This window comes from Chlamydotis macqueenii, chromosome 1, assembly GCF_036417535.1.
Source record: "Chlamydotis macqueenii isolate bChlMac1 chromosome 1, bChlMac1.mat, whole genome shotgun sequence".
NCBI classification, from domain to species: Eukaryota; Metazoa; Chordata; class Aves; order Otidiformes; family Otididae; genus Chlamydotis; species Chlamydotis macqueenii.
The window spans coordinates 106,796,687-106,822,666 of record NC_141556.1 but is presented as its reverse complement, the minus strand read 5'-3'; the positions used below and the strand labels follow the sequence as shown (position 1 = coordinate 106,822,666).

Below are 25,980 nucleotides of genomic sequence, written 5' to 3'. Positions count from 1 at the left end.
GGTTTGCTCAGAGGCTCCCCAGGAGAAATGATTTGCTCTTGTACCTCGTTGGACTGATGAACTGGAAAGCAGATAACAATGCAGGCTCCTCCTCCTTTCACCTCTCCCTCTCCCAGGTTTTATCTTGCCTGCTAGCTGAATAGATGCAGTTGTTTCTGAGCTAGGGAAAAGCGAGGAAATGGCAGTTCTCCTTTGCTTCCTAGGGCTTTCCCCTGGCTCCAGCAAAACACCCTGTGGGCAAGGCATATTCAAATAGACGGTTAGCACATGCTGCAGAGGTCACTTATGGAGTAAAAAAGCTATCTTGTATTATTTACAAGATGTATGAGACAACATTTTGGCCACGGAGACACAAAGAAACACTGTGAGATCACTAAAGCTCTAAAGTGCGTGTAAAGCAGAAGGGTGTCTTTTCAAGGGGTTATCAAAGGATACCACGTGTATCAAGTCGACTCCAACGGAAGCAAAAAGAAATATGCCCGTTAACATTAATGGGAATTGCAGAGTAAGTAGAAAGGCATTCAATCTGACTGTCTCTGAAAACCATGCGTATTTCAGAAATGCTAAGACTTTAACTTGTGATTTAAGGGAATTATACATTTCAGATAATAGTGTAGCCAGTTAGACATCATGCCTAATAATTTGTGAAAGTTTATCATATCCACACAGCCAGATTTTTATTTGTTATTTAGGGGGGAAGAGTGGTAAGGAAAATCAGCTTTTCTTATTGTACTTATTTTATGCTTGTAAGGGAAATGGGAAAAAATACCAAAACAACACAGGATACCATAAAACCCAAGGAGTGAGTTGGAAAAAAATGTTAAAATAATGCGACAGAGTCACCACTGACCTTGTGCATTCTGCCCTTTAAATGTAAATGCTGTCTTTCAAACCAACAATATTTGTATTTCATTAGTGTATGTGGGAGAATAATAAAAATGCAGAAAATGTAAAAATCAGGCTTCTCTGAGATAGTTTGAATAAGCTACTATTAGGAGCATATAAAATTATAAGCAACCCTATTAAGGGTTTCTTTTGTGTTACAGTCCTGCCTAAGTATTTTCAAATATTGAAGGAGATTATTATGGATATTTGCAGCTATACTTCTCTGTCTCCCAAGAAAAGGAAAAACTGCGTGAGAAACTTTGGAAGCACAGGAAAGAGAGTGTAATGAAAGCAAAGGTGAGTGGTAAGTGGAGGGAAAAAAAGAGATCAGGAGGGAGAGAAAAAGTTATTTTGAATTCACTTGGATTTGAGGTCGGGTGAGGGAGTTGCTTAGGGGTTTTTTTAATTGTTTGACTGTCTACAACTGTCCTAGGTGTCCTAACGTCTGGAATAGATTTGAATTATTGAGGGAGTGAATAACTAGCAAAAACTCCCCTCATTAAATTATGTTTTAACACCCCTTAGCAGGAAAACACTAGATCAAAGAGAAATCTGTTCAAGTGTAGGACAATATCCCTCCTGGAAAACATAGCTCCTCTGCACCACTTGGGATCTGTGGATAGTGGGATCAGGAATGCAAAGCTGGGAACAATCCTGTGTGATCACATCCTCCTAATTTATTGACTGCTGTCATGGCATGTGGTACTGTGCAAACACTGCCCAAGGGTGTTTATCCTCTAAATTAGACACAGATAACAGAAGTCAGACACAAAATACCAGGGGAGAGTCCAAACCAGATGGAGATAATCCATTTTATATCAGATGCGGATGTGACTTTCTCTTGGGCTGATTATTTCTTGTCAGAAGAGCGCTTTGCTCAAGGATTTAATTGAAAAGTGGACATCAGTCCAACCAACACAAAGTGGACATCAGTCCTACCTTGCAGGAGGTGCAAAGTGAGTGCAATGACTGTAGATTAAGAGCAGGGAGCACCGTTCAGGGACAACCTGTGACTAAAGACAGTTTAGCTGAGGTTCTGGGTGCAGCATAGTCACATCATGTAATGCCACCCTTGAGTAGCTACTGCCTTATGAAGTGGACATTCTGCATCTGCAGAACACAGAAAGTGTGCCATGCTGTCCTGCTGCCTCGTTCAGAGCCAGCTTTTATTTCTGTGCCTGGCCTTACATTGCACAGGCTATATTTTACTCAAGAGGGAAGAAGAAAACTGAGTGATACTAGTGCAGTCTTCTGTCTAATTCAGCTATTTAGACTGCAAGCTTTTCATGGGTCTAGGCCATGTCTATATATACGAGGAGGATGCTGCAATCTGACGTGTGCTGAATAATTCTAGATCATAAATTTTGGCACACTCACTGACCCACCTTTAAAATCATCATAATAAATATCCCTAAAGCAGAGCCATCAGGATCCCAAGGTCTGACAGTTGCATTTCCCAATGCACAGAAAGTCTTCACCAAGATGGTACCACACTAAAATGAACCTCTGGGTGATGTTTAAAGGACAGAAAGCCCCAGTGACTCACATGAGAGTGTTTCCCACAAAAGATTTCCTCTATCAGTGATCTCTCAGCCCTGATCTCAAGAGAAATGTGCGAAACATTTCCTGACACAAGCTTGGGAACTAGAGTTTGTATATCTACCCAATACCAAAAATTTCATAGCCCATGTAGTTTTTATTTTTAAAACTTTCTCAGTCTCATGCTCACCTACGCTCCTACTAATCTCTTCAAGTTCTGGAGGGTATGAACTATCATTTTCTTTTCCTCTAGCTTATCATCTCCTCACAGCAGTAACATCCCCTCTACTTCCAACAGGCCTAATACTTTTTGTCTCATGGTCTAACTGAGATTCAGCTACTTAAACACAGCTTATATTTAGCTTTGAAGTTTGCTGTTTCTATTTTAAACCTGAAAGATATGTGAAAAAAATTATTTCTTCTGCTAAGTGTACCAGAAGTTTTATTACAATATTTTGCCTCTGCCTAAAAACTTATTTGACACAAAAATAATCTCCTGAAGAATTTCTAGAAGGAAACTTCAAATTTACCAGGTTTTTCCATATATACCTTCATGAAAAGCAAAATAAACACTATTTCAAATATTTCCACTTACTAATAGGTGAATATTTCCAGTTACTGAACACAAATATTCTTTAGACTGTATTTAGCACATGAATGTATCTCAGCTCCAGTACCATAAGATCTCATCCTCTCTGATCACCTCAGATTTTTTGCCAAATCACATCTTTTCTGGTATACAGTGGTCATCCTTCTTATCCAAGTGCATAGTGACCCCCCCTCATAGGACTCACAACTAGCCATTATGCACTAAAGGGCAAGTCATCAAAACAAAATGTTTTTATTTGCTTCAAACTGGATTCTTTGAATCCTCATTCACATTTTGCCTATTTTGCTCTGCAATTAGCTCCACTGGAATGAATAGGACACTTGAAATCTAATGCATGCCTCAGTGATGGTAAGTATAGCGGAACTGAGGCATAACAATGGATAAAGTAAACACATTCTTTTGCTATCCATCCTATTTTTAAAAGCCCTATTTAAAATAGCCATCAGACAAAGAAGATGATGAAAAGACGCAAATGGAGAATTCTAGCCCAAAATGGCCTTCAGAATTAATAGGCCATTCAAGGAAAAAGAATACCCTCAATAAAAACAACTATTTGTGCAAAATCCTTCCTTTATACCTTTGATTTAAGCAGAGCTTTTCCTCCTGAGCTGCTGTTTTGCATGTATTTATTTATCTGCTTCACTCTACATCCAGGAAGAAACTATCTCTTGTACATATTGACATATACAGACTGAGTAAGAAATATTGCTGCAGTTACAGCAGACTAAAACTCAGCTATTACAACTGCACGATTCAATTTGATGAGCTGCATAACAATACCTAGATTATCACAACATTTGGAAATTACTGGCTGATTTATTTTGGAAGTCACTGGTAGCAACAGTGAGTGTATGTCACACATGAAGAAAGCACTCAGTTATCTGTAAACTATAATATTAAAATTCGTACTTACATATAGAAGTCATTTTAAGACTCTTTTTTTCCTTTATAATACAAAATAATTATAAAGTTTGCAAAATGATGCTACAATACTTTGGAAGATTGAGTGGCTCATGCTTTGTTGCAGGGCAGGAAAGACTCAATCTCTACGGTGACATTTTCCTGAAAAAAATTGTGTGCAATATGATGACAATCACTCATCAGCTTCTCTCAACTATGTAATGATTGACATTGCCCACTCCAAAGATTCCTGAACAACTGGCAACAAAAAAAACCCTTTTCTAACAATTTGTTATGTTTTATCCCCCCAGTGTCTTATTCTTTATCTTCCTGAAAATATTTTCAAACCATAAAAGTCTGTACAGTCTCTCTGCTAACAGGATTTTGCTCAAGTTGCACTGGCTGTTATCTCAGGTTTGAGTGATATTATTTCTGGTAACAGTTATGACTTTCCTGAAGTACTTGAATCTCCTTAAAAGTTTTCTACTTAATGTGAAAAAGACTATGTATAAAAATTAAGTAAAAAAAAATAAAGCAAAGTGAGTTGGTTTGGGGGGTGGATTCCACCATGTTACGCTCTGTTTAAAAGCACATGAATGTGTGAATACCTGAAAAACCATTTAACAACTGGGAAAAAGTAAAGAGGAATGAGAAACTAGACTGAATCTGGGGACAAAACTGCAATTTTGTCCAAAGTACTCAATAAACAGGGGAAAGTTCAGCCTGACAAAGAAGGAAGTCGTTCTGACTGAATCAACCAGGAACAGTTGATAGAAAGTGCTCAGAAACCAAGCAAGTCAGTATCCAAAATACTACAAGAAAAGACATTAAATTTAAAAAATTTCATATGCTCTGCAACGCTGGAGATTGCAAAAGATAGATTGCACATGCTCCTGCAAAAGAAACATGCCAAGGCAATATCCCACCCTTAGTGATTATAAAACGTCTCAAGAGATGATTAAAGAGATTAGAAGAACTACAAGCGCTAACATCTATGTGAAAGTTCTCCTCATTCCTGAAGCTCCAAGAAACAGAAAGTAAAGCCAAAGTTCAAGAGACTCAGTACCCTCCATGATCACTAAGTACATGTATACATATATATGTGTTTTATATATATTTATTTATTTTAAAAGCTTGTTCATTACATAGAGTGATAAATAGCCAAGGGCATAAAACATACTGATTTTTCTCCTGACACTTTGATTGTCAGAAATGTCTTAGCTACCACAAAGGATGAGGCCATGCAGAATGTAATGATTTCTCCTGAAGAGGGTAAATCAAATGATTGTAAGACATTGGAAATAAAGAGGTCTAAAGAAAATCTGAAGGTCATTAGGGACTGAAACAAAAGAAAACAGTAAAAAGAAGATTATGGGGTTCTATATTTGTCTGAAATATACAAAAGATATTTTACATGAAAAACTGAATCATTAAATGGAGCTCTTTTGTTAGAAAAAAAAATATCAGGTAGTTGTTGACATTTTTACATTGGTGTAAGAAAGTATATCCTTGTCTGGACTACTTAGACTCACTTCCTTCAGATAGTCTTACTAGATAATACTTCAATTCAACAGTTATTTTTGCTGCCCACTATCCTTAAAATAGTGGGCATGACTATGCGATTTTCGGCAAATTACATGTTTTGACATAATCTGCTGAAAATCTAAATAGGAAACAGAGAAAAACACTCCAAAGCCAGACCTTTCTCCATATTTAGCAGTGCTAGATTACAGTTTGGAACAGTGAAATATAGGTTGTGAGCTGATAACATCTGATTTGACAGAAATAAGAAAATAAGAATGTTTGCACTTATGTGAAAGGCACTGTAGGATTCCAGATGTACAAGACAAAAACTCACTGTGATTTGGAGTTGAGGAAACACCTATTAATTCCCAAAAAAAAAGACTGTAGAGTAGTCCTAAGGTCACAGACAGCAGTAGCACCCAGGAATTACCACCAGAAGCCCACAGGTTGCTGTTCCAGTCTCACAGTCACACTTGGAAAAAGCAAATATCCTTTTCCACAGTGGCAGATAGTGGGGAAGACCAGAGGTGATGCTGCTGCCATTCTGTCAGACAAAACAGACTGACACTGCTCGGCCTCAGGGCTTGGAGAGACCGGAAAAATAGCACTGCTGGAGCCCATGGAGAAGCATGCATGTCTCTGAAGCAGCACATGGTGCTTCAGAGGCTACAAGAATGTTATTGGCTTATGAGGTGAAGACATCTGTGAAATCTCACAGTCCTTTTTGTTGTTACTAGTTAATATCACTATGTTTGGCTGCAGAAAGCAGGTATGGGAAGCTGTACTTGTGGAAAGTGGTTGCTGGAGAGCTGAATCGCTGGAGCTGTTGCGCTGTTTGGAGCATCACCTTACGCAGCAGTGTGCTGCCAGACCTTGGATAAAGCAAAAAACCACCCAGCTCCCTGATTCAGAGGGACTATTGGCCAGATGTGTCACTAGTGAACAGAGGGGCAGCTCCAGGGACAGCTTAGCTCATCAAAAGCATATTGTTCCCATGAGGGGAAGGGCCCATCTCACTTTCGCTGTTCCCCTTCACCAGAGATCCACGCAGTTTTTGCAAGGTTTGCTTATCATCCCATAGCTCCTTAAGACAGGCAATGGGATCTGAAGAAACCACAGGGTTAACTCCCCAAACAAGGTAAGGAGCGGGAGCCCAGGCATAGGATTACCAGAGGGAATAGGAAACGTGGGAATGGGACCCCCACTCCCTTTCAGTAGCAACGAGCTATTAATTTGCCTCAGCCATGTCTTGTGGAACAACAGCTCGCAATCAATCTCTGCTCAGCATTAACTGCAGCAGTAGAGCATTTCTGACAGACTGAATGCGCATAATGAATGGCAAGGAGAGACAGTAAGTGGTTTTGCTATGCCGTTCTCCAACCTTCAGGTTCTGGAAACTGAGAAAAAAATAAGTGTTGCTCCACCCTACTTTTGGAAAAAGGCCTCACATTCCTCTGACCAATGCAAATCTATGAAATACTGACATTTTTCACTGGAACAGAAGCAGCAAATACTAATTATTAACCTGTTACTAAGTATGGTTATCAGCTGAATCATACACATTCAGCAGAGGAGTCATTGCATCTGTTACGTGGGAGGCAGACGTGCTGTAACGGGAATGAACTAAGTGTCAAGTAATGCAGTATTCTTGTTACAGCTTCAGAATAGATGTCATTTTGTCATAGCTGCTGACATAATTTTGAAGATAAGAAGATTTGGAGATTTAGTCCATGATGTTTAAAGCTAAACACAGACAAGATTAAAGCTTTAAATTTAGCATAAGCTAGATATGGCCTTACAACACAGGGCTATATAAAAAAAAATACTAAAAATTATTTAGAAAAAACCCACCATACAGCCTTTAATGTACTATAATTGTGGTACTAATGCTACTTCAATTATTATTTTACTACCTCATATATTATTAACCACTATTTTCACAGAATAATGTAGCCAGAAAACCTGACCCCAGATTGCTGCTTTGGAAAAAAAAAAGTAGAACTAATGAGGCTTGATTTCCTTGGATTAAGTTTTATCGACTTTCATGTCTAGGATGATGTAAACTCCAATGCAAGCTTTTCTTTGTGAGTGGGATCGCTTAAATGAACATCTTCTGTGTGGATTCTCTGATGTCTGGTACTGTATGGGCTCATGCTGCAGTATTTTGTTTCAATCAAGGATATTACAGAGTTGCCCTTCTCCACCCAGCCTTGTATTTTCAAACAAATAGCTCTGCAGCGTTCGTCATAGAATCGCAGAATAGTTAGGGTTGAAAAGGACCTTTAAAGGTCATGTAGTCCACCCCCCCTGCAAGGAGCAGGGACATCTACAACTAGATCAGATTGCTCAGGGATGGGGCATCAACAACCTCACCAGACAACCTGTTCCAGTGTTCCACCAACCTCATTGTAACAAAAAATTTTCCTCATATCCAGTCTGAACCTACCTCCTTCTATTTAAAAAACATTACTCCTCGTCCTATCACAACAGGCCCTGCTAAAGAGTTTCTCCCTGTCTTTCTTGTAAGTCCTCTTTAGGTACTGGAAGACTGCTATAAGGTCTCCCCAGAGCCTTCTCTTCTCCAGGCTGAACAGCCCCAACTTTCTCAGCCTGTCCTCACAGGAGAGGTGCTCCAGCCCTCTTATCATCTTCATGGCCCTCCTCTGGACTCACTCCAACAGGTCCACATCCTTCTTATGTTGGGGGTTCCAGAGCTGGAGGCAGTACTCCAGGTGGGGTCTCACCAGAGCAGAGCAGAGAGGGAGAACCACCTCTCTCAACCTGCTGGCCGTGCTTCTTTTGATGCAGCCCAGGATGCAGCTGGCTTTCTGGGCTGCTAGCACACATTGCTGGCTCATGTTGAGTTTCTCATCCACCAGCAGTTCCAAGTCCTTCTCCTCAGAGCTACTGTCAATGAATTCTCCACCCAGCCTGTATTTGTGCTTGGGATTGCCCTGACTCATGTGCAGGACCTTGCACTTGGCCTTGTCGAACTTTCAAGATGACGAAACTGTTCAGTTTGGCTGGGTTAGCCCAGGAGGCTTGAGTGTATTTGATGTAAGGGAAGAGACACTGGCCCCTAGCTGAGGACAGAATGATCACTTAACCCTTGTTTGAATAGACAAATTTTGATGGCTTTATATTTGAAAAGAGAAATACTGCACAACTATTAAAGATGCGTTAGGAATTTCTTCAGCAATCTGCAAGTTAATCTGAAGCTAGCCAGCTTGGATATGGGTACCAGTAGAGACAAAGTCTGGAATTAAGTAAACAGACCAGGTGAACTAGAGGAAGTGTAGCCACTTCTGGTCTACTACAGCTAATGTACTGGCACTCAAATGAGTTTAGTCCAGTTTAAAGGCTAGATACACTGCAGCAGGTAAGCTGCAGTCACGTTGTTGACCACAATGCAGTCTGTACACGTATGGCTATATCCCGTTGTACTCCTGATGTGTATCAGCATAAATGTACCAGAGATCATTTCAATAAAAGGAAACAATACTCACTTGAGAGAAATTAGTCCAATTCAGACGTGAAAACGTAACCTTTTATTTTGAATGAACTCTATTCTATGATTCTGGGTCCAGGGAAAAGGAAATACTAAATGCAGTTGTAACTGTTTTTTAAATACTGCATGAGGATTTTCTTTTACTGATTAAATAACCTTAGAAAAGGACTCTTATTCTTTCTAGTCATCTAAACTCTACATACAAACAGTATTTGCTTTCTAGTGAGGTTTGATCATGCCCATATGTACTATAGCAGACTTCAAATACATCAAACTGTACCCTCGCTGAGTGGTTTGAAACCACATCAGTCTTGCCTTTGCAAGACTAAAAGAAGGACTCCTAGTGTTTTTGACAGTGATTGAGCCAGGTCTTCTGGGAGAATCCAAATCTTTTACTAATATCTACTCAAACCTCTTCTTCTAGGCATAGAATAATTACTGAAAAAAATACTGCATATGCTTATCAGTCTCTATCTCTTTTGATTCCTTTAACAAGACTTTCAAATGAAGACCTCATGTGGATGTAATGCTGATGGCCTAAGCTGGTAAAAATAGTTTTATAAAGCCTGCAGTGAATAGACTGAGCCCTCTTACTGTCCTGCCTGTTGTTAGGTATTTTAGTAACTTCTCTGTGATCCCCTGACCACATAGAAGTTCATTGCTCATGATTATTTCTAAAGTGGGAGGCTTATGTTTCCTGCTGCTTCGTGTCTGCACCTGAAGGCCGTTGCTACTACAGTCCAAATATTTTTGCAATTAATACACAACTACTGGTCAAACACTCACAAACACAGAAAACAAAAAAAAATGTCAAATTAACAATGTCAGGCAAAATTAGAAAGATTGTCCGTGCATGGGCAGAATAACTGGCAGCAGGCAAAGTATTTATGCCTTCCACTAAGACTGCGGCATATAGAGTATTTTACTGTGGTTTATGCTAGTAACATGTACAAGAATTTTCTAAAATGCTGTTTGAAAGTGTAAACTCAGGAAGAGGAAGTGGAGAAAGACAGAGGACAACTAACTAGGTATATCATCAAATAGCTCTTCTAACAAATAAAGAAATCCAGTCTTTTGATATAGGAATAGTTTTATATTTCAAAATTTAAAGTAGTCCAATCTAAGCTACAATAGGAAAAATGAGACATTCTGTTCAATGTCTACCTTGGTTCTGATCTCAGCTTCAGCAGTTATGCAATTAATCTCTGCAGGTATGTCCAAGGCTCTTTGAGGTTTTCACTTAACATTTGAAATTATCTGCAGTGGAATCCTGTACCATTTGGACTCAGAAAGCACTAAACCTACTCCTTTTGAATTGTTTTATCTTGTGACTTTATTGTTTTATAGGGATTTAATACCACATCATGTTTTGAGAGATAAAAATTATCTTACTGAATATAAACATTACTTTTACCTATGAATGTGAAAGGACTTCTCATTGGCTTTTAAAAGAAAAAAAGGCTTTATAGTCATATCCATACAGCAGATTTGATGCCTGATATAAAGTCGATTTCAGTAAGTTCTCTTTAACCTAATGGAAAAACACTAGCCAAAGTTAGGCCATCACAGGACCATACATGCCACTTTTCTGTTGAGGCTCATTAAAATTTCCAAAGTGTAGGAGTTTGAAGTTTTCTTTCTTTTTTTTTTTTTTTTTTTTTCCCCTATCTATCTTCCCTCTTTGAATTCTTTACCTTAAGAACATGCTAGACATGATCCCATTCCAGGACTTCACTTACTTTTGACTTTCTTAGGTAAAACAGATCTTGTTCTGATTGCTGTAGCTGTCAATGCCTTTTCTATTTTATTTTTTCTTACTGAAACTTTAAGGGTAGACTTTTTACAGTGTGAAAGGCATTTCCTTTTTGGGATTTCTAAGGACTGGGGTCAAGAAGACAACATGCCGTTCCTGTGAAACACAAGGTGAAAGAAGCAGTTACGTTGTCCTTCAGATCTATTAATTCCTACAAGTGACTATCACCCTTCCTGAGTTCAATACACAAGTAAGGGCTTGTGTGCTGAATCTTAATTCATGTACTTGCTTCTCTCTATTGATTTCCTGCTATTGAATTTTCAGAAACACATGAATTAAAGAAGCCTGTAGCTGTCATCTTATACTCAGTCAGATAAATGGTTAAAGACCAAACCATGACACAGTGAAATCCTCATAATCTTAAGAAATGCTTGTAAACTAAAATGGGTTTGGCCCTCCTTAGATTTTCAGGTTTTATTTACACCATTTTGGTCAGATAAGTTATTTTCTTTTCAGGAAAATAGATAAAGGTCTGAGAAAAAAAGCTGTACAGTCCTGCTACCCTACTTAGGATATGAAAACTGTTTACTGGTATAAAAAGCACAAATCAGTGTCTCCAGACCTAAAATATATAAAAATGTTTATACTGGGGTCATCACTCTCCTGCATTACAGCTCTAGAGGGAGAAGCATCAGCTCTGTTCACTGCTGGTAGCTCCCTAGGCAGGTACCTGGCGTACGGCTGAAAGTCAGGCTGTGGTTTGTGGTACTCTGGTTTCTGGATGGCTCCTTGTCTGTGAGCACATGTGGCATCTGTGCAGCTGTGAGGATTTCTGTCTCCTCAGAGTGGGCTGACAGGGAAGAAAAAGGAAGAATATTGCCTGCAGGGACCCCACTGTGGACCAGAGATGGAGAAACTTTCAAGAAGAAGCAACAGCAGGTACACATCGAGGCCTTCAAAAGACAGAAAAGAAACTCCTGGGGACCCAGGTGTTAATGTGTGGAGGTTTTCTGTACGCAAGAAGCCAGGAAAGTGATTCTGGACTGAGAATAAAGATGATCCTCCTTGCAAGGGCATAATAGGTCAGTCTTGTCCTGCAGATCCCGTGTGAAACACAAATGTTCTAGGTTTCCCCCCATAAAAGTTTAGGTTTTGAGGGCCAAAATTCCAATTATTTGTAAATATTTTTTCTTTAAGAGGGATTGGCAGACCTACCTTGCATTTGCCTGTTACTTGTATTCCTGCCACAGCAGCAGCTAAGCATCTGACCCCAAATGACTGGGGTTTTGGTTGTGATGCTTCTTTCTGGATTGCTGCTCATTCATCTTTTAATGTTTTCCCTTTCACTAAGAAAAATAATATCTACTTAGTATTATTTTATGACCAAACAAGAACCTTTTTTTGGAACCATGACTTTTCTCATCACTCATCATCAGACTCCAGTCCTTTTTGACAGACTAATGTGATCGAAAAATGCCTAAATCCACAGGGGCAAAATCTTCCTTCACATGAACTATCAGAGAAACCAGTATGACATTCATACAGGAAAAAAAAAAACACCCTGTACTTTTTCATCATATGCCTCTGTACACGTCTATGTACACATACACATTTACAGGTGCCTATGTACATCTCTCCATATATCTGTCTCTGTAGACATACACAGAAATTGCATAGATATGCAATACTCAGCACAACACACTCACATTTGCCATCACTTCCTATTGTCCAAGAGCAGACTGAATACAGGTGGCCTCATAATAGCAAGCATAAAAATGACAACCATTTTTTTTTAATTGTAGAATAATCTGGACTGTCAGATGTACCGCCATCTGTGTTATTCTGTACCACTGCTCATTGCCTGCTGCCACCAGCACTGGTCTGTTGTTGGAGAAATTACAGGAAATGCTTGGCTTTATGAGAGAGCTTGAAACCAGTCCCAGAGTCAAGTACCACATAAACCCCAAAGCTGGACTTAACACGCGCATTCAAATGGTGTCCCCTGCTGTTATACAACCCCAGGCATATCTGAAAGGCATTGTCTCCACCATTTCCTTGTCAGAGACAAATGGGTTAAAATAATTAAGGGCAGAAAATGCTTCGTATGGTTGTGAGAGAAGAATTAAAGATCTTAGTGACTCAGCTTGCTTAAAACATTCACCTCTGCAGCTGTCATCGCTGTGGTACCACAGAAACACTCCTAGCACCAAGCCTGTGCACAAATCAGATGTCAAACCTGTACCACCTTCCACAGGACTACCAGACTCCAATTATCATCATGTGAATCCTCACAAAACTAAAACCTCTGTCACAATTTGGCAACTATTTTCTGTTACCGTGTTGCTTTTAAATCACACCCTAATAAACGCTGGTCAACATCAATGTTAAAATGAACATGCTTTGTGCAGAATGATAACTAAAAGTTAAGACCTTCTATGCTTGTAGCCAGCTCTTTGTTTTCTTCCCTTTTCCCTTACAACTCCAAGTGCTAATGAAGAATGCTTTTTAATATGACAAATGCAGTGGCAGTTTCATTTCTAGTAGACTAGTACCTGTTTTTACTTTATCATCGTAGATGGTCATATTTTTGAGAATAAAAATGTTATAAAAGCCATTATAAAATTAAAACATTGCAAGACTGAGGGATGTTTCCATAATCATAACATTTTAAATAGTTACATGAGAAAAAAATCTAACCAAACAATCATCTGCAGTAGAAAATACAGTTTAGTCACAAATATTTTGTCAGCTTTTGGCCTTTCTCTACATATGCACTTGTAATTCAAATCACCATCTACTGTATAACAAATAAAACCTGCCAGATGGACTAAAGAATGAAGGTAATAATTACAGATTAAACATGGACTAGACATGGTCCCAGTTGTCCTATTCTGCCTATGAAGGGCCTGAGAAAATGTAGAAGAGGTTCCTGCACAAATAGTGCTTCAAGGGTGTTTAAAAATATTTTCACGGCCTTAATATTTTGACTTGGCTTTAGCAGTAAAATCATAGTGAGTAAATGCAAAAACCTTCAAAATGGCTTAGCAGTAAGGCTACCTATCATAGATTTGTATGATTTTCACTTTGCTTCCAAACCAGGCTGTGGTATTAGCCTTCGTCCATTCCCACGTACTCTTAATCTGTGACAAACCTTATTCTTTTTTTGTCATCCTGGTCTGAGCCCTTGAACAATCAGAAGTCAACCGGTGTGTGCTAGTCATCCACCATCAGTTTCTCTAATGTAATATTTTATGCTATATTGTAATAATACAATAATGGAATAATTCCATATGATAATGCAATTTAATATTCTCTTTTTCTTTGTTCTGAAAGAATTTATGAGTGAAGCGTGATGTTTGACTCCAAAATGACGTCTTTTGAAGCTGACTTCTCTCTTCACTGTCTCCATCCAGCCCTGACACACTTCAACAGAGTAAAGCAGTGTGGCTAGAGACCTCCATGTTATATTCTCTCTTACAAGATGTCACATTATAGTCTTACAATAATGACATCTGTTTCACTGATCATTTTGCTATTCAGAACAAATGAAGATTTCATTCCTTCAGACTGCTGTTAATAACTTCCACATATTTGCTGGAATCATGATAATATATCAACATCTCTTAGAATTAGCAAAAAAGAATTTAAAAAAAGAAGAAATAAAAAAACTGAGCACGCAATAAATACTGTAAATCATATCTGAAATGACAACAAAGAAGAATTATTGAAGTAGATCATAACCCTGGAAGAAAGATGAGTCAAGAACATAAGTAATCATAAAACATCATTGCAGTTCTGAAAATGCTTTCAATAGGTATAAAACTTCCGTTATGTTGCTGAAATATATATATTTGATTGCTCTGTCTTTCACTTTCTTACTTCCTTTCAATGCTATGAATAAGAAAGAAATAGAAAAAAAAATTAAAAAGAGAAAGGAAGAAAGAATAAAGCAGAAGATTAAATTGTACTTTTTTAGTTCAACCTTAAACAAATTCCATCAAATTAAAACAAATTAAAAACTTTGTTAAATTTTCTTGAAAAATAAATGTTACTTTTAGTTAATAAAAATGTTGGCTAGCTAAGTGTAGTGAATGTAAAATCCTGAACCTGGTGTTTCTGACTGATGTATTAAAAGGAGACTCCGGGCATTAGAAGCTCAAAAAGAGAATTCCTTTAGGTTATACATTGTTATGCTATAGTTATTAAATTTTGTTTTCTTTGTTTAAAAGATGATTCTTAATCTATATCACTTTTAGGAGAAAAGCATATGTATATAACTGCTCTTCCATATTCTTAAAAATAAATGTATTTATTAAAACTGAAATCCTGGTAAGTATGGAAAATATTTAAAATAAATTTAGTTGTGCAAAAGGAAAAATACTAATAGGAACCTCACAGAGCGTGAAAATTAACTATGATATGTTAACTGAAGTTGAATTTTAAACCCTTGTAGACCCTCAATTACAAAAATGGTACATTCAGTTCAGCATAATAATAGTGCTTGTTCTGCCACTAACTGGAGGGGTTTTTTTTTAACTCAAAAGTCACGAATCATTAAGAAATGTGAGCATCACATCACACACAGTGTCTACTGAATACAGGTGTTTTCCAAACACTGATTGGAGTAGTATATTGTGTCACTAGGAGAGACTTAGCAAATATCTTGCCACTGAAATCCATCTATTGCAGATTACAGATATCACCATATTTAGAACAATTTTTTGTCAAGGTTACTTTTACCAGCAGTTGTTTTTCAGGACTACATTGACAGTTTGATTGAGTCCATAATTTTCACAGTTGGAGTTTTTCATGATTTGTCATGCAATGGTGGCCAGCTCGGCGTGGTGGAAAAGTGCACAATCCTATAAATGCCCCAAAAGACATACCAGGATTTACCATGCATGTACTGATCCACTGGGAAGGGGTCCAAGTCACAAATCATTCCTTTCACTCACAGGCAGGAGAATATTTCTGATCAAAGACAGTACAAGGATTCCATTCTGATTTAGAGGCTCACCTTCTTGTCATTGTGCTGCTTTTTTTTTTCTGTTTCTTTATACATATATATACACATAAAAGCATGTATAGCTTATTCTGTTAACAGTGCAACTGAAGACAAGAAAACATTTAGCTCTTCAGTGAAAATGCCTCCTTGCATGCTTTTTGGGCTATAATCTCAGCTATTATTAAATCTGTGAGCTGTTAAGCATCCTCATCTCCCCTGAGATAACTAAGAGAAAAGGGTGGTTGGCACCTGGCAGGGCTGGGATCTGGAAGATTTATAAAAGCTCAGTAGCTGCTTTTCTAATTCAGAGTAATTTGTATTGAGTATGATTTTATGTGTAAAAAGTACTTACCAGTCTCAAAATAAAGACAAAACAGTGGACTATAACAAGGATTGGCAAGAAAACTAAGAAGGAAGAACAAAGCATAATGGAAAAGAAAATGGAAAAAGTGAAATACATGAAAGAGTGAGGAGCGCTGAGGGAGAAGAGTAAAGCTCTTTTCCTTTCAAAATCTCTTACAGCAGGGCTTCCTTATGCCAGTTACAACATGCACATACAGTATCTCCAAAATCTTTTTCTTAGTAACCCCCACTGAAAGTTGTTGTTAGCAATGTAGTGATGCCTGAAGATTCAACATTTTTCTGGAGACTGATTAGATTTCCAGCCTCACGGCTATTATTTCATCTTTCATAGTTACTCTGCTCAGTTATGTGTGTTTCTTTATTTTTCTTCTGGTACAGATCTCCTCTACTTTAGATGCTTTTCAGTTCATGGACCAAGGAATCCTACATCATCTTCTTAAGTGAGACTCAGAGTAACATCTGAGACTATCAATTCAGTCTTTTGACACAGATATTTTCTCTGTCCCAGATGCCAACAGTAGCAAACGGCAGTGCAAAGGGGAGAGAAAGCAGGGGGAGGACAAGAAGTCAGTGAAATAAATAGCTTACAAACAAGTGCAACCCAAAGGTGAAATGAGTCTGTGGGCAGCTGTTGCTCGATTAATGGAAGAAATAAAGCTAAAATATCAGCTCCAAGACAGCTAGCTGTCACAATGTCAGATCTCAGATAAGCCATTTTTTTCCCAGACAGAACATAAAATAACTTCTCCTTTTCATAACGGGGACATCTTTGCAAGCCCTGTGTTGCAAGGAAGGTTTGTTTCTTTAGGAGACAAATAACGTGCTTCTGTGACCCAAAGACAATACTGGAAGAATGATCTTGGAGCTCTGGGATAGGTAAAAGGTGCAACCTCCAGCACTCCTTATCTTTTATAGTCCCCAAACTGCATCTGATGCATTCAGCATCTTCTGCCTATCAGGGAGTGCTGCATTTTGGACTGAAGACTTACTGAGAGCCAAACTTACAAGTAGCTACTGAAAACATTATTCTTTCTTTCATCTCTGCATTGCTTGTTGAATATTTATGTGGCTCTGACTTTCCACCATTATCAAAATTCCCCAGCCATATCCTGGCAACAAATCTGTTTCAGGATTTTTAACCTCCTTTCTGCTCTGACAATTTCCTGGTGCCTGTTTATTCAATACATTGCTTTACCCTTTCTTGTGGGGACAGGTTAAGTGCCCTTCTGTTCCATTATACAGCTGCAGCATACTACTTCTCTTCCATAATTAAATATCTGCAAAAGAAGTGGGCAGGCATGATGATGGATGTGCTAGAGCATGGAGGAACGACAGTGGGGTGGGCATGTCAGCAACAAGCCGGTAATAGTGAGAGGGTGCTGGCATGGAAGAGCTGGAGCGAGAGGAGACGCAGAAGCACTGTGGCTTGGCAGAAATGACTGTGCAGTCATTATTCAGATGAGATCTCTCTAGCCAAACAGAGTGCTAGAAACTACATATCTGTGAAATAAGTATACGGTTATGGGTCATTAAGTTTACAGTATCTCTATTCTCTATCTGATGGGGGCAATAATATTTGACTGTAATTTTTAAGAATGTTTGTGGTCACAGGAAGGTTAGATTTCATATTGCCAGGTCTATTGTTTGTTTGTTTTCCTTGTGAAGAAAATGTATAGAATATTCCTGACTCAATGATAGCTAAACAAAACTCATATGTTTTCTTAATAGTCAAATGGTATCATGTATGTGTGCTTTTCTTGGGTTAGTCTGAGAAAGAATGGGACAAGAGAGCTGCCCCTCTTTCTGCAGGCTAACAACTTATTACTGACTCTGTCTTTTGCTCAAGTATTACCTCTGCCAACAAACATGTTCCTTGAGGTATATATACAATATAGATGCTCATGGTTTTTCCTTGACTTTGAAACTTCTAGAAATAATCTTTCAGGGTAAACAAGTTTCCTTTCTATTTTTTTTTTTTTAGGTGTGTCTAGTGTGATAGAGTCTTGTCTATCATGATCTCACTTCTAATTACTACCCGGCAAAATGTATGATTGGAGGATTAAAATTTTGATACAAAGCAGTGAGGAAGAAACAGAGATCTCTTTTGATGACTGCATCACTTCAGAACCACAGTGCAGATCTCATGCTGTACTATTCTGATTTGTTGGGGGTTGTATCCTCATGACACTGTAGACTTCATTACTTACTGCAAATCTGGAAAAAAAAACAACCCAGTTACAGCTCAATGTTTGGGATTTAAAGTATCTAGCTGTGCTGTCTTAAAAAAAAACAAGCAGGCAAAGCTCCTTAAATTTTCCTTGCTACATAAATTTGCACTAGCTTTTAGTTCTTATGGGGACTTTTTTAGCTATGACAAAATGGTAATTTTTCTTTTGGATAATGAACCAACATAAACATTTTCAACCCCCTTATCTCGTCTGTCCCTCAGAAGGAAACATCTTTCAGCTTAGATGCAGGGCAGTAGTGCTAAGGGATTGCAGTGTGATGATAGCTCCCCAAAGCCCACCCATCACTGCAGCAATGAAACACAAACCTTTGCATTATTATTAATCCAAAATAATAATCAACATGACTGTTTTAAAGTCTCCTACAGCACTGAATTGGAACTTCCCTTGCCATCCATTCCTGTCAATCACTGTGGAAAAGCTTTGCCTGAAAGCAGAACTGATTCTGCTCAGCATGGAAGCTGAAAATCTCAGCTACAAGGCAGTTAGTGTTAATATGCTACCAGAAATGACATTAAAAACAGTGAACGGTTCTGACAAATAAGAGTAAACAAATTTAAAGCTGTGACAAAAATATGCTCATACATATACTTACAGTGGCTTAATAGACTGAGCAGTGTGTGACTTCTAGAAATACAGGGAAAACTGGTCTGCCTTTAAAGACTGCAGTAGACACTGATGCTTTAAAGTAAAAAAAAATCTGAGCCCTTTTGAAAGTGTTTTATATCTTGCAGTCTGTTGGTCCTTATTTGCTCCATAATATATGTACTTCTTAAAATGAAATTACCAGGATAAAGGATTGGATCTTTAACTTAAACAGAGTCATAATCTTCAGCCCTATTTTCCTGTTCCTGTGCTAAATGCACACCTCTTTGTCTTGGTCAGCAATAGTTACTTACCTTATCAAGGAGTCACACCCTGCATTAATCTGCATAGAAGGAGCTAAAGAAAATTCTTCCCTACAAGAAAAGGGGCAGAAACTTCTTTTTTTTTCTTTGGAAGTAGTAAGCATAGCTCCTCTCTTAGCACCGGAGAAGAGGAAGCAGTGAAAAGCAGATGCTAGATCCCAGTCTGCCTCTTCAATTTGCTGCTGTAGTACGGGTGTTGCTCCAGTCCCCCCTTGCAGCAGGGCCAGGGAGCTGGGCCAAGAGGAGCTGGGCTGAAGGGCAACAAGGCCATGGAGGTGCAGATTGTCCCGTTGGAAGCTTTTCTGTAATTCCCTCCTAAAGAGGAACCCTAAAGTAACAGGGTCTTTGCTAACTTGATCAGACCTTGCCTTCTTCATTACATTGCAGTGGTGTCTTCAAACTTTATGGATAGAGATGTTTCTCCCTTTCTCTCGCCCTTGTTCTTTTGCTGTCTTTTGCTCACTCTTTTCCCCTTTGCCTTCTGCCTTCCCTTCTCCCTTTCTCTTTCTTGCTCTCTTTATCTTTCTTTCTCTTCCTTTTTTTTTCGCTCGGTGTGGGATACATTCACGCTCCTCCCTTTCACCAGAGAAGAAACTGCTGCCATGTCTGCCAGAAAATTCTTTGATGGTGCTGCTAAGATGTTAAAGGGCACAGCAACACTTTGCAAGTTGAAGTCTGTAACAGATTTTTCCCTAGGAGGAGTTCAAAAAAGGAAGTGGGGTACAAAATATTGTGGACATCCCTCCTGTTCACTCAGTTTTCTGGAAAATATCTTACAGTGGCTTATCTCACACTTGTGCCTAAGTTGCAGGTAAGTTGGAAAAAGTGAGAAGATATCCAAAACTCCTCTTTCTTGATCACCACTGATGAGATGAGTACTTATCCACCTAAGGAAAATGTCCAGCTCAGTTTTTCTGCAGAACAAATAAAAAATTTTTAAAAATTATTTTTTGACCAAATTTTGTGCGTATGCCTAGAGCAAATTTTTACAGTTGAGTCATGAAACTTGAAAGGCAGAATCCATAATGAAAATTATCACAGTGCCATTGTTCTGCTAATAGTATAATCATTTCAACCACTTAAAGTAGTACTGTGGCAGAGAAAACACAGAACTGCCCTAGCAGACAGAAAGACTGGGTGAACACCAGTTGGTACAACCGTATCATCAGACTCAATTGCTTGCTGTAGGGTAAATATTTGAAATTATATAATGGGGATTCAGCCACATGATGCCCAGTGACATTAATGAGACCCCACAGAGCTAAATCCCCCCATACAGCTACCCCCATATTTCTGATATGATAATTAAGCGACGGGATGCGTGCTCTGTTGCATTCATTCATGCCTGCACTGTTAACCTCAGAACTGAGGCCAAGTACAACCAGGCTTAGGTCAACAATACCAAAGTCTTGTGCTGCTGTACCCTACTGCTATTAGCAAATGTTAGCTAGGAACATTTACACAGCTAACTAAGCACCGACATTCTATGCTATAGCTGTAATCAGCCCTATTCACTGCAAGCCAGTTCAGTGTCGTGAATGGCGTTGATTACTCATGGTTTGTAAGGCTTCCAGACAATCAGATTACACAGTAGCTTATGCCCATTTCATAATTATGTAACAGAATAGTAAATAGAATTTTCATGAAAAATCCAATAAACAATGTCCCTGTTTTCTTTATTTCATGTAGCTAACCCTTCACCAACAATACCACTTGGAATCTCCTGTTCAGTATTACCAGGGGTGAATTTGGCTTAAATTCCACAGACTTAAAAAGATACATTAAACTTTCATTTCACTTCTGTGATTTATTGAGGGTATCACACTTTCACAGAACAGCTAGAAATAATTCAGTGTTTTAAAATGCCCAAATATAATTCTTTTTAAACAAGCTTTATTAATGTTACTAGATTCTCTTTTAGCTTCATAACAGTGAATAGGCTATAACAATCTGCCTATGTTAATACAGAAGTGCCATAAGCCCAGAAAGTAAAAGCGACATAGACATTCTTCAAGCATTCATTAAGGATGAAATAACTTTATTTCCTTAATCATTAAATTAAAAAAAAAAAAAACAACTCAAAATTCAAAAATGTCAAAATTTAACAGTAATCACCATCACCAGTAATCAATGATAATCCACAGGAGCTCAAGTTCTGCTGAAACTAAGTAGAGGATCATCTTCTAAGACTGCTTTGATATTTATGCTAGGTGACTAATACAAGTGAGAAAGTACACAGGATAACAAGTCTAATTGTTTGACATCATTTGGGAGGGGAATATTTTTCCTGAACTGTGTGATAATGCTATTAGCTCCCGTAACTCGAGACTCAGGGTGATCCCATACTGAAGCAGTCAGACAATGTCTGAGCAGCAGAGTCTCTGACCCCAAGAGATTTGTAGACAAAGACAAATCTAGACAAGACCAAAAAAAAAAATCAAGGATCAAAGAGTGATAGAGAAGCTACAGGTTTGTTCTGCTTGCCTAACCTGGAGTTAATACACAATATTTATTTGTCACTAGGTATAAATCTGAGTGACTCTGAGTAAGCTTAGTAGCAAGAGATTACTTGTCATTTAGTTATGTGTTCTACTCAAAAGGATTATTTTAATGCTGATATCAATATTACTTGGTTTGCATAGGCTGGGTGTTTGCCATGCTATGACTGGAATTGGGACCTACAGAGTGTATCTTTCTTACTCTCCTATTGCCAGTTTCAAGGCTTGTTTCTGTCAAACAGAAATCACCACTGTAGATAGTTGCCGTGATTGTAACGTGAGGCATGGTTATGAAGGCATGATGGGAGACAAGGAAAGTACTTCTGCATGTTACTTGGATCCAAAGTGAAATCTCTTCAGTCAGAATTACTCTACTGGTAAATGTTACCCTAGATTTTCCATTATTTTTTATGGCCTGAACATAAGACCTTATTAAGATAAGATGTACACAACTAAGGTACTGATATCCAGTTACCAAACTTGGATTGATGATACAAGGATCACAGGGCAGAGTGAGAGAGAGAGAGAGAGAGAAAATGTGAGCTTTCTACCTAGAGCAGAAAACACCGAAGCAATATTCACTGCACATTATTAAAAACATATAAACTCCATACCCTTTAGATGATATGTAAACAATAAATTATCTCAATGATGAGTAGTAACAATGTCAATAAAAGATAACAACCTAGAAAAAGAAATCAAAACCAGAAAAAAACAAAAAATAATTGAAAACCAGAAAAGCAGAATATTTGTGAAATAAAGGTGTAATATTAAGTATTCTAGTAGCAAAGAAAACCTATTAAATGCTCAACACTAGTTGTTCTATATAAATATCAAGAAAGATTCAGGGAAGATTTTTTTTTTCAGTTGGTTGCTTTTTTGCTAGTGCAGCTTCCAGCTACAGATATTATGTCAATGCATTTTGCAGATATGCTTATGACAGGAGATGTATTAAAAATAAATAAATAAAGCATCTGTAAAAGTGCTTAATGAATGCCAGTAGAGCTGCAAATACTGCTCATTACTATTTTTTAGAGAATCCATACTCCACAGCCAGCAAGAATTAAAACTAAATGCCTATGCGCTACTGAAATACATTAACAAATATTTCACTTTCCTATTGTCATCATGTTCAAAGTCATTTTATGGTAAAGTGCTGTGACTATTTATCAAAGACCTCTACTGGCAATTTGCAGAGAAATCATCTATGTTTTAGTTTAGATCAAGTAGCAATATTTACATTCAAGTAAAGGTCAACTACCATAGCCAGATGCAGCTGTAATGAAAATGTATTCTGCTGAACAATGAAATAGTTCTTTCCATATTCCGTGTCAAATGCCTCTTTAAATTACCTATATTAAAACCGTACAAAAAAAAAGCACCCGCTAATCCTTCAACTGTCAGGTATAATAAGGAATTAGTGAGATGTGAATTACAAGATTCAGACAGGAAAACAGCACCAAGAAGAAAACACTTGAAAAGTCTGAATTACAACAAATGTTGGGATTGCTTAAAATCAGCAAGAGCTAAACTGTTACAGATTACATTTTATATGTTTATATAACATATTTTGTATGTATTTATAGGATTTATAGAATTTTAGCCAATGTCTTTTTGAACAGAAGAGTAAAATATTCTGAATTATTTGGTCATATTCAGTGGTGAACTGGGAGAAATTTGTGCTTAAAATATCATAGTATTTGCATTGTCCTAGGACTAAGGAAATATTCTGCTCTGATCTATACATACCTTTGAGGACCTCTTCATGAACTGCTCTCAGATAATCAGTTTGATGTGACAATAAGAAATGAGCCAAAATTATTTATGAACATGATTCAAATAGTAACATTAGGATCTCCTTTTACAGCTCTTAATGAAAACATACTCTAAGCATTAAAAATGTTTTTAAAGTTATGGTCTATATCACAAAGCACTATGTATTACTGAGAAAAGTATATCTTATAATTGCCAAATTCACATTGAATTTTAACAAAGCCATACTTAAAAATTTCTAGGAGTAAAACCAAATTATCTTAAAATTTGAACCCTAACCAAAGAGATTATAAAAGCTAGCTGCCATAGTACTTTTCTTCAGCAATAAAACTACCAAAATTCTACAGATATGCTGTTAACATTGTCTGTCTCTTTGTTGTCTTTTCTGCATTACTACAGATTATGATTCACTTCCGTTTGAGGGATAGCCTGAAAGACGGCGATACGGATCCAAGCAGCCTTCACATCATTAGAGTCTGGAAGCTAAGCAGACCTAGATTTTGAGTGAAAACTCTGCTTGGAGGCCTCCAATCAAGATCAAGATTTCAGTCATATTTGCATTTGTATAAAGCCAGAAGGGTTTGGCTGAAATTGTAGACTTTCTTAAGCCAGCATTTTTAAGCTTCAGCATCTAAAGAAATCCACAGCTAGACAGAAAACAGAATTATTTTTGAGTTTGTTTTTATTCCCTATAAGAACCAAAGGGTACTGTTTCAAAAATTTTCCACTGGCAGGATTTTTTAAAAAAATCCCTAACAATCCGGAGAATGGTGAAATCTTTCAAATCAATAATGTTTCATTTTTGCTATGTTAACATGTAGTGACAAGACAGAATTGATAAAAATGAGAAATTCAAAATAACTCATTTCAGCATTTTGTGATTAAAAAATTGCCTTAGAAGCACAGCTCCGTAAAACCTCCACCTTTCAGTAAACTTAATGCATCTGTCGACTTTTTTTAGAACAGTAATTCTTATTATCCTAAGAAGAATGAAGAAATTATAAGCAGCTACAAAAAAAAAAAAAACAAAACCAAACAAAACCAAAAAACAACAAACCAAAACCAAACAAACCAAAAACCAAACCAGTTATTTTCAAGGAACTACTTGAGATACTCAAACGTAAGTGTTTTGCAGTATAATGTGAATGGTTATCTCAGTGGTAAAAATAAAGTTTGTATCCTAACACTGTATTTATTTTTTTTTTTAAGTAAAGTGGATAGAGATGGAATCAATTTTACCCAAGCTTAGGCACCAGCAGTGCAGGTACTTAAATCTGAGCTTGTCCTCCTGGGTCCCTGGCAAAGATCACCAGTAAAGAGAAAGAAGCAGTGTCAGAGCTTGATTTATCTGATCTATTTTAGATACGTACCTTAGGATGAAATAAATCACACCAGAAAGGTGCCATTTTTTTCTCTCATACACAGAGCCAGAATGCAATCTCAGCTCAGGTGTAGACAGCTACAGTCAGGTCAGAAGACTCTCACCCACAGAGTACAGATCACAAAAACAAAAATCAGGAAGGTATCACTGTCCTACCTGTAAAACACGGATTTAAGTCTGGCAATTAAAATAAGAGAAACGTATGTGTCATCTGTGCATGCATATGCCCAATTTATGCAAGGCTGTTGCCTAAACATGGCAGCTGGAATGAAAAATTCTTTCAGACAACTTTGCCTTCTCTCTCTCTTTTTTCTTTCTCCTGAAGGACAACATAAGATGTGGCTTTGCAATTTAATTAAATGTGACTTGTGTTGCTATAAGCTACATACTCGCAAGTACAGTATTTATGGCAAGTATGAGCAATCCTAGAGTAATTATGGTTTATGTTCTACAGAGGGCATGTCACTCAGCAGACAAGTTTCATGAAAGGACTAAGAAAAAGAAATGCCAAAAAAAAAAAAGAGAAGGAAATTATGGGCCAGAGGGTTTAAAGCTCCCAGCTGAATAAAGTGAAACTGGAAAGTCTCTTAATGACAGAGAAGCAGATAGGACAATAACGATAATAAAAAAACTAGAGGTTAGAGTTTAAGGTCAGACTGCCAAACCAGGCACTGTGCTCAGGCTGCTGAGAGGCAATTACTCCCAGACTTGCTAGAAGTATTTTTTCCAAAGATCTGATCCAGAGCCTTTGGGGTGTAATTCCCATTCAATGCTACAAGCTGGATGTGAAAGGCAATTTCAGGAGGTGGATGTAGAGAAGTAATGTCTACCAAGGGGGTGTCTGAATGTGTTCATAGGTAGATGCCATCTGAAAAATCATGCTAGAGCTTTTATGCTCCGCTTTGTAACATAATGTGCAAAAGCCAGAGGAGAGATCGTGACAGTCAAGAAAATACATAAGGATATTTTGGCAGTGGATACAGTGTTCAAAAACACTTAAATGCAAACTACTCTTATTTTTTTTGCCACTGAATGGATATTCAGTGTAAAGTGGTTTATGTACTGCTCTATAAACTACTGTGATTAC

At 37.8% G+C, this 25,980-nt stretch overlaps 1 long non-coding RNA gene across 1 annotated transcript; it reads left to right on the top strand.

Moving 5' to 3' along the window:
* The first annotated feature begins 358 nt into the window (after nucleotides 1-358).
* LOC147602242 (uncharacterized) lies at nucleotides 359-5,016 on the top strand. Its single transcript, XR_015257501.1, has 4 exons — nucleotides 359-505; nucleotides 1,099-1,182; nucleotides 4,246-4,348; nucleotides 4,889-5,016. It is a non-coding gene; the product is annotated as an uncharacterized LOC147602242 (long non-coding RNA).
* The last annotated feature ends 20,964 nt before the right edge of the window (nucleotides 5,017-25,980 follow it).